This window comes from Hesperophylax consimilis, chromosome 27 (assembly GCF_061612785.1).
Source record: "Hesperophylax consimilis isolate HC1 chromosome 27, BYU_Hcon_1.0, whole genome shotgun sequence".
NCBI classification, from domain to species: Eukaryota; Metazoa; Arthropoda; class Insecta; order Trichoptera; family Limnephilidae; genus Hesperophylax; species Hesperophylax consimilis.
The window spans coordinates 20,949,908-20,962,861 of record NC_142862.1 but is presented as its reverse complement, the minus strand read 5'-3'; positions in this window follow the sequence as shown (position 1 = coordinate 20,962,861).

The following is a 12,954-nucleotide window of genomic DNA, read 5'->3' as shown; positions in this document are numbered from 1 at the left end:
TGATATATGCACGCCTTACAATCAGTACAATTTGTTTTGCTTTGCGATCTAATTTTACTTATTTCCGTTATAAAGAACTGTTAAAAAGATTTTTATAAATATATTTCAAAACGCTTCCAATAGTTAGTTCATAAAATCACACAAAACGTAGCATGTTTGGGACGAACCGAGGAATAAAGACCAACAGTTATAGTGTATTGATTTATTGTGATAGACAAAATGGACCAGTTATGAAATTACAGACAGCACCCAAAAGCCGAAGAGATTATTTTCATTTTTAAGTAACTCAATTTTGTCAAACAAATTAATATTTATTGCTTTCAGATTGCTCAGATTTTGTTTACATACTATTAGACACAAGCCCAATCCCAATTTTGATCTGTATCTTAATTGTTTATTTTCTAATTGGTTTATATTCATTACATTTCAGAGGAGTGTTCTTGTTCGTACATGGATTTAGTGAATAGATGAGATATTTTAATTTCTTGGTTAGGTTTTTGTTTAATTTTATTGGTGGATTTCACGGATATTAGAAGAGATAAAAAGAAGCAAGAAGAAGAAGTCGGCTAGAAAAGGTAGGAATACCGGAAAGGTCGGCAAAAAGTAAGAAGATACAAGAAGAGCCAGGAAGAGACGAGACGCGCAGAGAAGGGGTGAGAAGATGCAAGAAGAAGCAATAAGTTCCAAGAAGAGACTAAAAGGGTTTAGAAGATTATTAACATATATGTACATACATATTTCATTATTAACAATACTTTTGAACCAAGTGGTCGATTGAAAAACAGTCAATTGAATATTTATTCTGGCTTGTAAAAGTGGTCAATTTCGCAAAAAGTGTTGCCTACTTAATTATACCATTTTATATTGTGTGTATTGTGAGTGATCGTGTGATTTCGTTGACTCTAGTGCTACAATTCATTGTTTTATAAGCATTGACAGTTCAGAAGTTATCGTTAATTTCTGTCCTACCTACTAAACCGAATGTCAAGTCGAAGCGTAATGTTGCCGCGGAGAGCCCCGCTGCCGAGACTGGTTCAGAGCCAGACTATAGTAATATATTAATTTCGTTTAAAGACGAAATTAACTAACTAACTAACCATCACGCCGTTTCCCCGCAGGGGTAGGCAGAGAGGACGGACCGCCAAACAACTCGGTCTTGGCACACACTCCTTACCTCATTCACATTCATACATCGTCTCATACATACTCTTCTATTGTTCTGACTCTTGACATGGCCCGATTCTGTAGTGTTTTTCTGAAGTATCTGATTCACTTGGTCATGCCATGTCTTCCTCGGGCGTCCCCGACTTCTGCTACCATTCACATTTGCATCGTATATTCTCCTTACACTCCTTCCTTCGCTCATTCGCTCTACATGCCCAAACCATCTAAGCGTCCCTTTCTTGATCTTACTCATTACGCTTACATCAGCCTTGCACTCTTTGCGGATATCCACGTTCCTCACACGATCATACATGGTTTTACTACACATACGCCTCAGGGATCTCATTTCAACAGCATTCAATCTACTTTCATCCTTTATTTGCCAGTTCCATGCCTCACTTCCATACATCAGGGTAGGTACCAGCACTCCATTGTGGACTGCTAACTTCGCTTCTTTGGACAATTTTTTGTTAGCGCCAACTGCGTTCAGTCCTCCATTAATGGAGTTACCTGCATTTACTCTTCTTTCAATATCTCTGTCAGCCTTCCCATCTCTCGTAAACATGCTTCCTAAATACACAAATTCATCCACCTGCTCCAAGTATTCCTCATTCACAGCTATATTGCACACTGTTTTCGTACTTTCTCTTTCAAACACCATTACTTTAGACTTACCTACATTCATCATTAACTCATTCAACATTCAATTAACAGGAAATTAACGAAGTGTTCATGGAATTAAAAACAATGAACTAAAATAATGACCTCACAGTTAAAAACAATGAACTTCAAACTAATTATAGTCTGGTTTTATCCAAATTAAACCGTCTTGAGTAAACCTCATTAAAAAATACAGTGTGTGGCAAGCCTACGCACGACGGAAGGGAAACTTTTAGTATTCTTTTCTCTCTCTTTTCATTTCATTCTCTCTTTTTTTCTGTCTATTGACATATTTATAAGTAGCATGTGATAAAAAAAATTAAAAGTTATAAAAATATGGGATTCGAACCCGGGTCCTGCATAACGAGTGTCGAACGCTCTGCCTCTAGACCACGGTTATTACGTATTCGACCAAAATATCATATAGTCAAAATATCTAAAAGTCGCAGCACGAGAGCATTTTATCACTTTAAAAAAAATTATTATTAAAAAAATCACAAAAAGAAAAACAAATAGTTTAAGCGGGGATCGAACCTCGGTTCTTCACGACGACAATCGGGCGCTTTGCTTCTAGACCGCGAAGCTGAGTTTGGAGAGCGACCGAAAGTAGGTTTATAATATTGGCTAGGCTCCTATAGCGAAATGATCACGGTTTTTGATGACGGTCATGAGTTGGTTTTACTCCGGTCCTCAAAATTGCATAACGCGCGTAAAGTAGTTTCACTTCAAAAACAACGTGGAAATGATTGAAATTCCGGAAATAACAAATGAAAATTTAATAGATATCATAAAATTGCTAGGAGCCCAGTGGCGGATCCAGGGGGGGGGTCACGGTGGTCATGACCCCCCCCCTGGGCTGGGGCCCAGGGGGGGGGGTCATGACTACCTAGGTCCTGGGCCCATCCAGGACCTAGGTGGACCACTAATTAAAATTGTTAAACATAATGTTTCTATATATTTTTTGTCACAATATAAATTTTATTTAAGTACTTTCAATATTTAAGACCCGGCATTTTCAATTTCTACCGATTTTATATCAAGTTTCTCGCTAACTCCTTAAGTCTTGGAGTTCCAAAAAAAAAATGTTGTTTTTGAAGATAATATCTATACATTTGTTTTGCCGAAACGTTAATTATTTGAAATTCCCTCGATAGAAAAAAATCGCAAAGTAAGCTCCGAAAATTATTAAAAATACGTTTTGTTCTGTTATTTAATATGTTATAAGCACGAAAAAATTCAGAGTGTATGTTTAAATGCAACTAAAGACATTGGAGAGAGATTTTTGCTTTATTTCAAATGTGTCGTGTTTCATAAAATATTTTCACAGCAGTTGCTTACGTCTGTTCGTTCCAATCCTTTTAAATATTAGCGCGCTCTCTCTAACATTCTGATTTACATAAGACCATTTCAAACATTCATCAGTCCCGCGCAGTCGGCAGGCATAGTGGACGTGTGTCAGAATTTTTGGCATCTAAAATTACGTGATTTACTGTAAATAATATTTAATTTAAAATATTTGAATAGCTTATTTAACGTGAATATTGCATTTTTCGGTTAAATAATATTGTTTTTCAAAATTGAAAAATAATTAACAAACATAAATTAAATGTCCCAAGGCCGCGGCTTGTGTACAAAAGTACTATTCGCCAAAAATTCGTTTGCCACAAGGCGATGTAAGCTGATTGTTCTAAAACTGTGAGATTATTTCTTGAATGAATTCCGCAGTCGTTTTTTGCCACTCTGGAAATATTAGAGTAAAACACGTCAGGTATTTAACAAATACTGGTTATTCAGACTTTGCCGAACATTTAATTAATACTAACCATACTTTTGATAAAAATACAGGAGTCAAAATTGTACATAAAAATAAAATAGGAATACGCCTTAATAATATAGAAGCATTAGAAATAGTAGTAGATTGAGATCAAACGAAACCGGTCGACGTGTATAGCAAAATAAAGTGGTTTAAAACAACAACAAAAAATATTTTGAATAACATATTTAATTAAAATGTATCTATCACGTATACTTTTATAAAATTTACAAATATCTTTATGAAATTCAATTTTTATTTAAAAAAGAAAAAAGTGAAGTAAAGCAAAAAATAGAGTATTAGAAATTATCCTCAAGGGACAACTCTGTATTACAAAACATATTCAACTATTTCAAGTTGTTTTTATAATTTTATACTTTATATTATTTTTTAGATTGCGTCCATTTAGACATATTTAATGCATTGATAACTGTAAAAACCGAGTAAGTTTGTTTTGTATTGGCCATTAAATGATGATGATGTTTTTGTTACGTAACTCCACACAGGATTCAGGTAATTCTGCGTGATTATACAAGTTAAAAATAAAATGTTAATTTTTCGAAATTCCAACGCTTTAAGGTCGATTTCAGGTAAGTAAGTTAATAAACTAAAGGATAAATAAATATTTTTCTATGGAAAAATATTGTTCTATAGGAAAAAACACAATGGATTGTTGACCCTATACGAACTCTATGACAAGTAAAAGTGGTAGGCGTCGCCCATCTACAATTCGAAATGCAGAATGCCGCGTCTTAAGAGGAAGCTACAAGCCAAAAATATGTATGTTCTTTGTTTGCCTTATTTCGTGACGAATACACAGGTAATAGGCATTAAAATCGCTTGGAAAATGAATTCAAGAAACACTCGATTTCATGCGCAAAAGTGGTTTTTATTTATTTTGTATAAAAATGTATAAGTACGCAAAAAATTAATCAAAGGAAACTGTCACAAATAATTTTACCCATAATATGTTATTTTTTAAAAGTTGATTCATTTGTGCATTCATACATTTTTATTGAATAAATACATTTTTTAGTAGGTTACATTTATATTTTATATGAAGTAAATAATTTTTTCATTTGAATTCTCCTCAAGAGAAAAGATAAGAAAAGCATCAATTTATATAAAGCATTTTATTTGGTACTCATAATGTAAACAAATTCGTTATAAAGATTAATGGAAAATCACTATTTAGCACTAATTGAGCTTCGCCTTAAGTCTGAGTTCTGTTGATTTTATTTCCGAGTAGAGCCGATTTTCCGTCAGCACATATACATCGTAATGGGGTAAAATATGGTAGATTGTAGTTCATAATGTTATAATGCAAACTTATTAGATAACTATTTAAAATTATTGTACTGTTTAAATGAATAAATATATAATTACAAAAAGTCTTCTGTTTTACAAGTCCTTAGGAGGAACCTAGAGTTCAAACCCTGTTGATATAAAAAAGCTTAAAACAATTAAAAGTTTTTTTTAAATATGTAATTATTTACTTATGTATATACTTTTATAAAAGTATATAAATATGTAATTATTTACTTATGTATATAATTTTATAAAAGTAAATACATAAGTTACATTTTAATTTAATATAAAAAAGATTTAATTAATTAAATCTGTAATATCCTTAGTTTGAGAATTGTAGACGTTTTAAGTCCCGCGCGCGTCCAGTTCAAGTAACTTCGCTAGTATTTGTCCACCGAAATAAAAGTTTATTTATCAAGTACCAAATACCTAACGACCGGCGGACTCCTGTCGACCCTTACTACGTGTTGCCGTTAAATGCACGGCGAATTTGGAGAGTATGTCCAACTTTTGGTAAAATTAATTTTAGTTCTCAATAATATCAACAGATGTAGCAAACGCAAGAAGTGAAATATATAAAATTGCTATCTTAGCGACAATCAAAACCCTATGCGCAGTTGTGAAAACTAAAAAAGGAGGGTGTTACCCAAATCGCAATTCCAAACAGCGTATGCTGAGGCTTAATTAATTTAATATAATACTTTGTTTGACGGCAAACGCATTATTCGGGAACGAACGCATCGAAAATTCGAATGTTACCGCGTCACCGCGCACCGCCACCGGCGCGCGCTTCGGCCGCCACCTTTCATATTATTATGACACATTTCGTGTAACCACGTGTGACGCTTGCGCGCGCTTTGTTTCGACTAACGTCTAGCGTCTAGCAAAACCTAACCTCAATCGGAACGACTAAACTTTATTAATAAAGTGTTTACTTTTATTTGTTTACTAAGTTAAAAAAAATAAGTTCCAATATAAGTAATAGTGTTCTTAAAAATTGTTGCTGCAAATTCAATTCATTACAAGAAATGGTAAGTAATCTAATCAGTTTCTTCATTATGCCAGTGTATGTGTGTTTAAACTCAAATGTTATTTGTTAATGTTCTAAGGCTGGGGTTAGACTCGTAAGTTTTTTTCCTGTAAATCGCTCTTGAAGGCGAGTTTGGCCAAATTCCCAATGTAAACGACACCAAAAGTCACTTAACGTAATTTTTTATTCGTTTTAATTATGCTCTTTTTGGAATAAATTCAGCATAGGTAGATGCAAGTTATTTATTTTCACCGTTTTTTTTAAGTCTATGTATCCATAAATTGATGTATCTAATGTAGAATATTTTCATTTGTGAAATTTTAGGTTGACGAATATAATGCTTAAATTCAGTATTGGTAGATCAGAGTTAATATTTTATAAGAATAATTTTTAAATATATGTAGCTGTGAGCTGTTCCTTGAAAATGTCTAATACTGAGATTTGTTTGCCGGGGTTCGAACCCGCGATATCTATTGTATTTGTTTTAATTATGCTCTTTTAGGATAAATTCAGAATAGCTAGATGCAAGTTATTTATTTTATCCTTTTTTTTAAGTCTATGTATCCATAAATTGATGCATCTATTGTAGAATATATTTAAACCTAGCTGTGAGTTGTTCCATCATCATTTCTAATATTGAGATTGGTTTGTTGATTTGTTTACAAAAAAAATATTTGTAAATAAATTTTACAAAAATTTTAGATGTGGAAATTTGATAAAGTGTGTGTAAATTTGATAAAAATACATATACCTAGTTTTGTAAAAGAACGTATTAGTTACATTTTGTTAATATATATACATATTATATTTAACTTAATCAAGTTTCTTTTTATTAATATTTATATGTACCTATTAATAATTCACTTTCAGAATATTTTTGTTTGGATTGTAAATAAATAAAATCAATTCAAATTTTATAAATATTTACTTTTATTAGCGTTCCCCATAGTTTGAGGATTGTCGATAATATTGACTACGCTGCCGGCTCGGCCGCTGCTGGCGAAATAGAATTGACGGTATTCATCCACCAGGTAACAAGGTATTAACAAGCGTATGGAAGCATCGGCGAACGGAGATCTCGCTGGGCGCTTCTTACGTATTGCAAGCACCGCGTCATGGCAACAATATTTATTTCAAATTACTTGCCTCGTGCAAATCAGGCCAAAATATGACGGTGCAAGGCGCTCGGTTTTAAAATTTATAAAGCACAAGAATCGAAATATTTCCAGCGTTTATATTCCTCTTAAATATGGAAGTATAGTACTTACATTTATTAATAACATTTGGTGCACACGATTGGTCCTAAAGGAGTTCAAATTTTTAATTCATTCGGCCTCATTATTGAGAAGAGCACGCTGGAAGGCATTATTCTACTCTTCGATAGACTGGATAGACACTTCATACCTACAGTGAATATTACAGTGGAACGATTCAAATTCTTTACCAGGAAGCAAAGAAATAACGGTCAACAAGCTGTTATTATTTGTCTATTTTGTCGTGACAAGCAAAGTGTTACAATAATAATGTCGAGTCAAATTCTGCAAATGCAGAATGCTACGGATATGGTTGGCGAGTGGAAACGTTTTAAGCAATCATTTCTTTTATATATGATGGCGAATAACTACAACGAGGAAAAGGAAATTCAAAAAGTTGCAAGATTCCTACACACAATACTATGTTGAAGACACACCTGACACCATGTTATATTGTGGTGAAATAAGAACACGATTAATAATTGTAATCTGTACTGTATTGGTTGACAATTGACATTACACGAGCCTACGCGCGCCGCCCGGCCTTGCGGAGCGAAAGACAATCTTAATGATATACCTAGTGTTACCATATCCAACAATACCTACTTTTTACTTGTATATATTATTATCAAAATTAAATTATAACTTCTTGTAACTGTAACTGACCGGACCTAAGTCCTCCATCACAACACAAGCAAGCATTTTCGGCTTTCTGTGGTGGTGGTAGGAGTTATTGTTGGGTTTTTCGTAACCCGGGAATGTTTGTCTTTCTTTAAAAAAAAAAAAAAAACTTGACCACGACTATGTGACCCCCCCCTGGCGCCAAAGCTGGATCCGCCCTTGTAGGAGCCAAGGCAGGTGTTGATGTTCTCCCGAATAATATTGATGGAATCTCTCGTGCAAGGGTGAAGGAATTACCCAAAGAAAATCCTAAATTTACTCGTCCAATTGTAGTGAAGTTCACAGCCAGCTGCAGTAGAGACAACTATAAGGAAGAAAGGCAGCCTTAACTCGAGTGATTTGAAGCTTCCCGGGACTTCAAAATGTATGTCGTCGAGCATCTGACTGCTGCAACCCATGCGCTCTTCAAGAGAGTGAGAGACTTAAGCAAGGATTTAATTTCAGATGGATCAAATACGGAAAAATATTTATACGTAAAAATGAAACTAGTCCCATTATTCAGATGGCATTAGAATCTGATGTGACTCAGGTTTTTGCTGATAATCTTCTTAGATTTAGCATCGTCTCGTGTGATTCTTAGTTATAATCAATTCATTTTTCTTATCTACCCTATCTTTTCTCCTACTTTATAATATCATCCTATTTACTGGTTTTTCTTTATTTGTATAATATTAACCACTAACTCTTTTAACACTACCAACGTTAATCCATTATCCTACAATTAATCTTCTTTCTTTACTAAAACACTCTAATATTTACAATTTACTACAACATGTCTACAACTATTTTATCAAGTGAATGAACTAAAATGATTAATTTATATTATCAAAATGTAACTGGACTGCGTTCCAAAACTGATAGATTTTATTTTAATGTTACCAATAACAACTATGATATTATTATGATAACTGAAACTTGACTTGTTGGCAGCATTGCTAGTGAAGAGCTATTTGACAACCGTTACCTGGTATTTAGGCGTGATCACAATGAGCAAAAACGAGGAGGTGGAGTAATGATTGCGTTGAAGAAGCACCTCATAGTTCACGAACAAAATGATTGGAATACGAATGCCGAAGACACCTGGGTGACTATTTCGATTGAGAATTTCAAAAATATTCATTTATGTTTTGTTTACATATCGCCAGGAGTTAATCACTCTCAAAACATAAATGAATTCATGGATTAATTATGTGCGCTTCGAGAACTTCACCACGATGATCATTTCGTGATATCAGGTGATTTCAATTTACCACTAAATAACTGGTATATTGGTAATGCTAACAGTATTATTGATTGATTATTGATTGTTCGCCCCTTTTGTCTGAGATTAATTTTAGAGTCCCGAGCTTTAGAACTAGAGATGAGTCACTTTTTCATCTTCAAAAATGCTCTACTAATCTCAGACAAAACGCTTTTATTTTCAGAGCTTGTACCCTATACAATAAGAATTTTAATTATATTGACATATTTTCGTGTAGTTTAGGAACATTTAAAAAAGATACCTTAGCTATTATTAAATAATAATTAATAACATACTGCAAGTTATCATGTTGTTGATATGAACCCTGTCCAGTTACAAGTGACTCATTTTATAAACATCTGTTCAGTTTAGTTGTAGGTATATACATATATTGGTGATTATTGGTGTTGTGTGAGGATAAAATTGTTATTTTGTAATTTACTTGTGTTCTTATATCCGATGTTATGTTTACTTTATTTAGTATTTTGTATTTTCTGTAAATATTTTTTGCCCACGGGTACTGGACCCTTAGTTTGTTATTATAATTAATTTTTTAAGTGAAAACCTATCATTAGATATTATTTGTATTTTTTATAAGTTAATTATTTAAAGATGTAAAAAATCTGTTGGTTTTCCTAAATAAACAAAATAAAAATAAAATAAGTATGCAAATTATGAATGGTTATCAATCTGAAATTATTTCCAAACTATCGGACACCCTTTCTTTTAATGATCTCTTGCAATACTGCACCTTCCCGAATAATAATCATACATTCCTCGATCTTTTTTTTTAGTTCGATCCCTGTTAATGTGTCTAATATATATTATCTCATCCCTGAATGTAAAAATCATAAAACCATTCTCTTTGACATCAATATAGCTCTGGAAACCCCTATGGTGGACAAAAAACGGATAATCTATCTCTTTAGGAAAACTAATTTTGAAACGATCAATAAAATCCTCAATAATTTTGATTGGGATGCAGAATTTTTAAACCTATCATCTAATGACCGTGTTTATGTTATTTTAAATGAAATTATTCGTTTGAACGTTCCGTCAAAAGAAGTTCATGTTAACAACTTTTATCCTTATTGGTTTAGTCCAGCCCTGATAAAACTGACTAAAGAAAAATAAAAAGTGATAAAAATGTGGTAAAACCGGTCTAATCCTTTGGATTACCATGAATTCTGTGTCCTTCGATCAAGGCAAAATAAAATGTCTGGGAATGTCTTAAACAATTTATAATAAACGCCGAACTTAATACATTCCGTGACCCAAAAAAAAATCTGGTCTTATATTTAAGGAAAGAGACATAATTCTGATTTACCGCATATTATCAAGCTGGGTGACATAACTGCCGTGCATCCCTTCGCAATATGCAGCCTGTTATCATAGTACTTCGTCTCTACTTTTAATCACAAAACTGTTTCTGATGTGCACTCTAGCAACTATCACGTAGACAATCAAGTTAACATATCTTCGGTATCAGTTTCCGGAGAAAAAAATAGAAAAAATAATTGATACTATCTCTAGCCCATTGGGTGCAGGTAGCGATAAAATTCCGGCATTCTTTATCAACATGTGTAGCAAGGTAATCTTAAAGCTCCTATTATTGCTCTTTAAATCCTCATTTATAGAAGGTGTCTTTCGAGTTTATGTTAAAATTAAACGTAAAATGTTTACGAACAACTGTATGACTGTATCCAGTCTATAATAATTGATAACCAACATGGATTCATGAAAAAGATTAGTTGTCTCTAATCTTGCAATTTTCACTGAAAATATTTCTAAATCTATGGATGATCAAATCCAAGTTGACGTAATCTATACAGAATTCTCTAAAGCATTTGATAAGATTGATCACAGTCTTCTTTTATTCAAACTACTAGCTCTGGGAATTCACGGGGATTTGTATTGATGGTTGATCTCATATCTTAATGGGTGCACTCAAGGAGTAACTATTATTGGCTACATATCTGAGATTGTAACACCTTCAAGTGTGCCCCAAGGATCTCACCTGGGACCGTTGCTGTTTACAATTTTCTTTTTAAAATTTTTGCTATGCGTAAACAAGACAAAAAGTTGATACATATTGCAAAACCTGCCAATTTTTCATGTGTATTTCTTGTTTCGAGGAATATCACTCATTACGACAATTAATTTAATTTGTTTTACCATAACCGCTATCAAATCATTTTTTTCCGTTTAAATTCTTTTTTTGTTTTCTTTTTTCAAACAAATCTTTAAAAATTGCCATGAAGAGGAAATTCATTATTTCTACTAGTGGCAGTCCCATAATTACAGTTCAGGGAGTGTGTTGTTATTTGTTGCTTGTGTGTTGTTTTTTATGGTTTTGGTTTTTATTGCATGGGTGTTGTTATTTGTTACATGGATGTTGTTATTTGTTACTTGGATCTTGTTGTTTGCTACTTGGATGTTGTTATTTGTTACTTGGATGTTGTTATTTGTTTATGGATCTTGTTATTTGCTACTTGGATGTTGTTATTTGTTGCATTGCTTTGGTTATTTGATGCTTAGATGTTGTAATCTGTGGTTATTTGTGTGTTGTCATAAATATATAGTATGTTATTTGTTGCATGGGTATTTGGTATCATTTGAATAAAAGTGGTTACTGAAACAAGTGCATTGTGTATCTTTGCATTGGTTGATGTTCCATGTCAATGCATTTTATCTTCCACTGTTGAGGAATATAGAAACAATGTCAAAAAATTTACATATTTTCATAATAAATATGTATGTGTGAAATGAATTTTTTTTCATAGTCCATAGTTTGGAAAAAAAGTTTAAAAACATGTACCTATATCATGTAGTATAAAACTGATATAAATACGATTTAAAAAAACTTTTTTTATTAAACTTTTTTTTTATTGAACCCCACAGCACTTGAATATAAAAAAATGTATTTCATGTAATATAAAATTGAAATAAATTTAATTTTAAAAAAATGTTATTATTCATGATTTTTTTTTAACCACTCTGTACTTCCTCTCGTATATGTATAAATGTTTAGGCGGCCATCTTGTCTGCTGACAAGTTCTAGAAATACTTCGAGTATGTGAAATCCATCTTGGTAAATTGTACATACTTGCATTGTTTTTTTATATAAATTCACTATCAAAATACAAGATGTGAGGTATCATTAGAAAGGTAATTTTATCAAGTTTATTTTGACGTAATTTTTATAATATTTCACGTAAGCAAAGTGACAAAAATTGGTTCGTAAGATTCGTGTAAAAATGTCAAAAAATTTACGTTATAATGAATAATTATATTTTTAGCATTATTTATTTACAGGTATCTAATATAAAAAAATATTATTAGTTACAACAATTGTATAAACTACCAAAACCTGGAAGAATTGTTATCATAAACTTATACAATACGACACAAAAAAATTCTAAAGTGCGAGCTTGGCATACGAGTTTTTATTGAAAAAATTTAAAAATTTTGCATTTTCAAAGGAGTATCGAGGTCATTATTTCTTTGAAAACACCTTTGAATAGTATTTTTTTTATATAAGGTATGTATTCAGGTCTGTGTAGAAACCATAAAATCAACAATTGTTTCCGAAATGGGAAATATTTTTTTTTTTTTTAGCTGTCTATTCTGGGAAAACGTGTTTTCATGAAATTTATATGAATAATAAGATACATTATCTGATAAACAGAAAACAATCGCAAAAAATACAAATGCTTTTTTTCATTCCGATATTTGAGCAGAATTCATCGAGGTAATTTTCGCGCCGTTTCCGAAATTTCGTCCCACGATCAACAGGTTAATTATG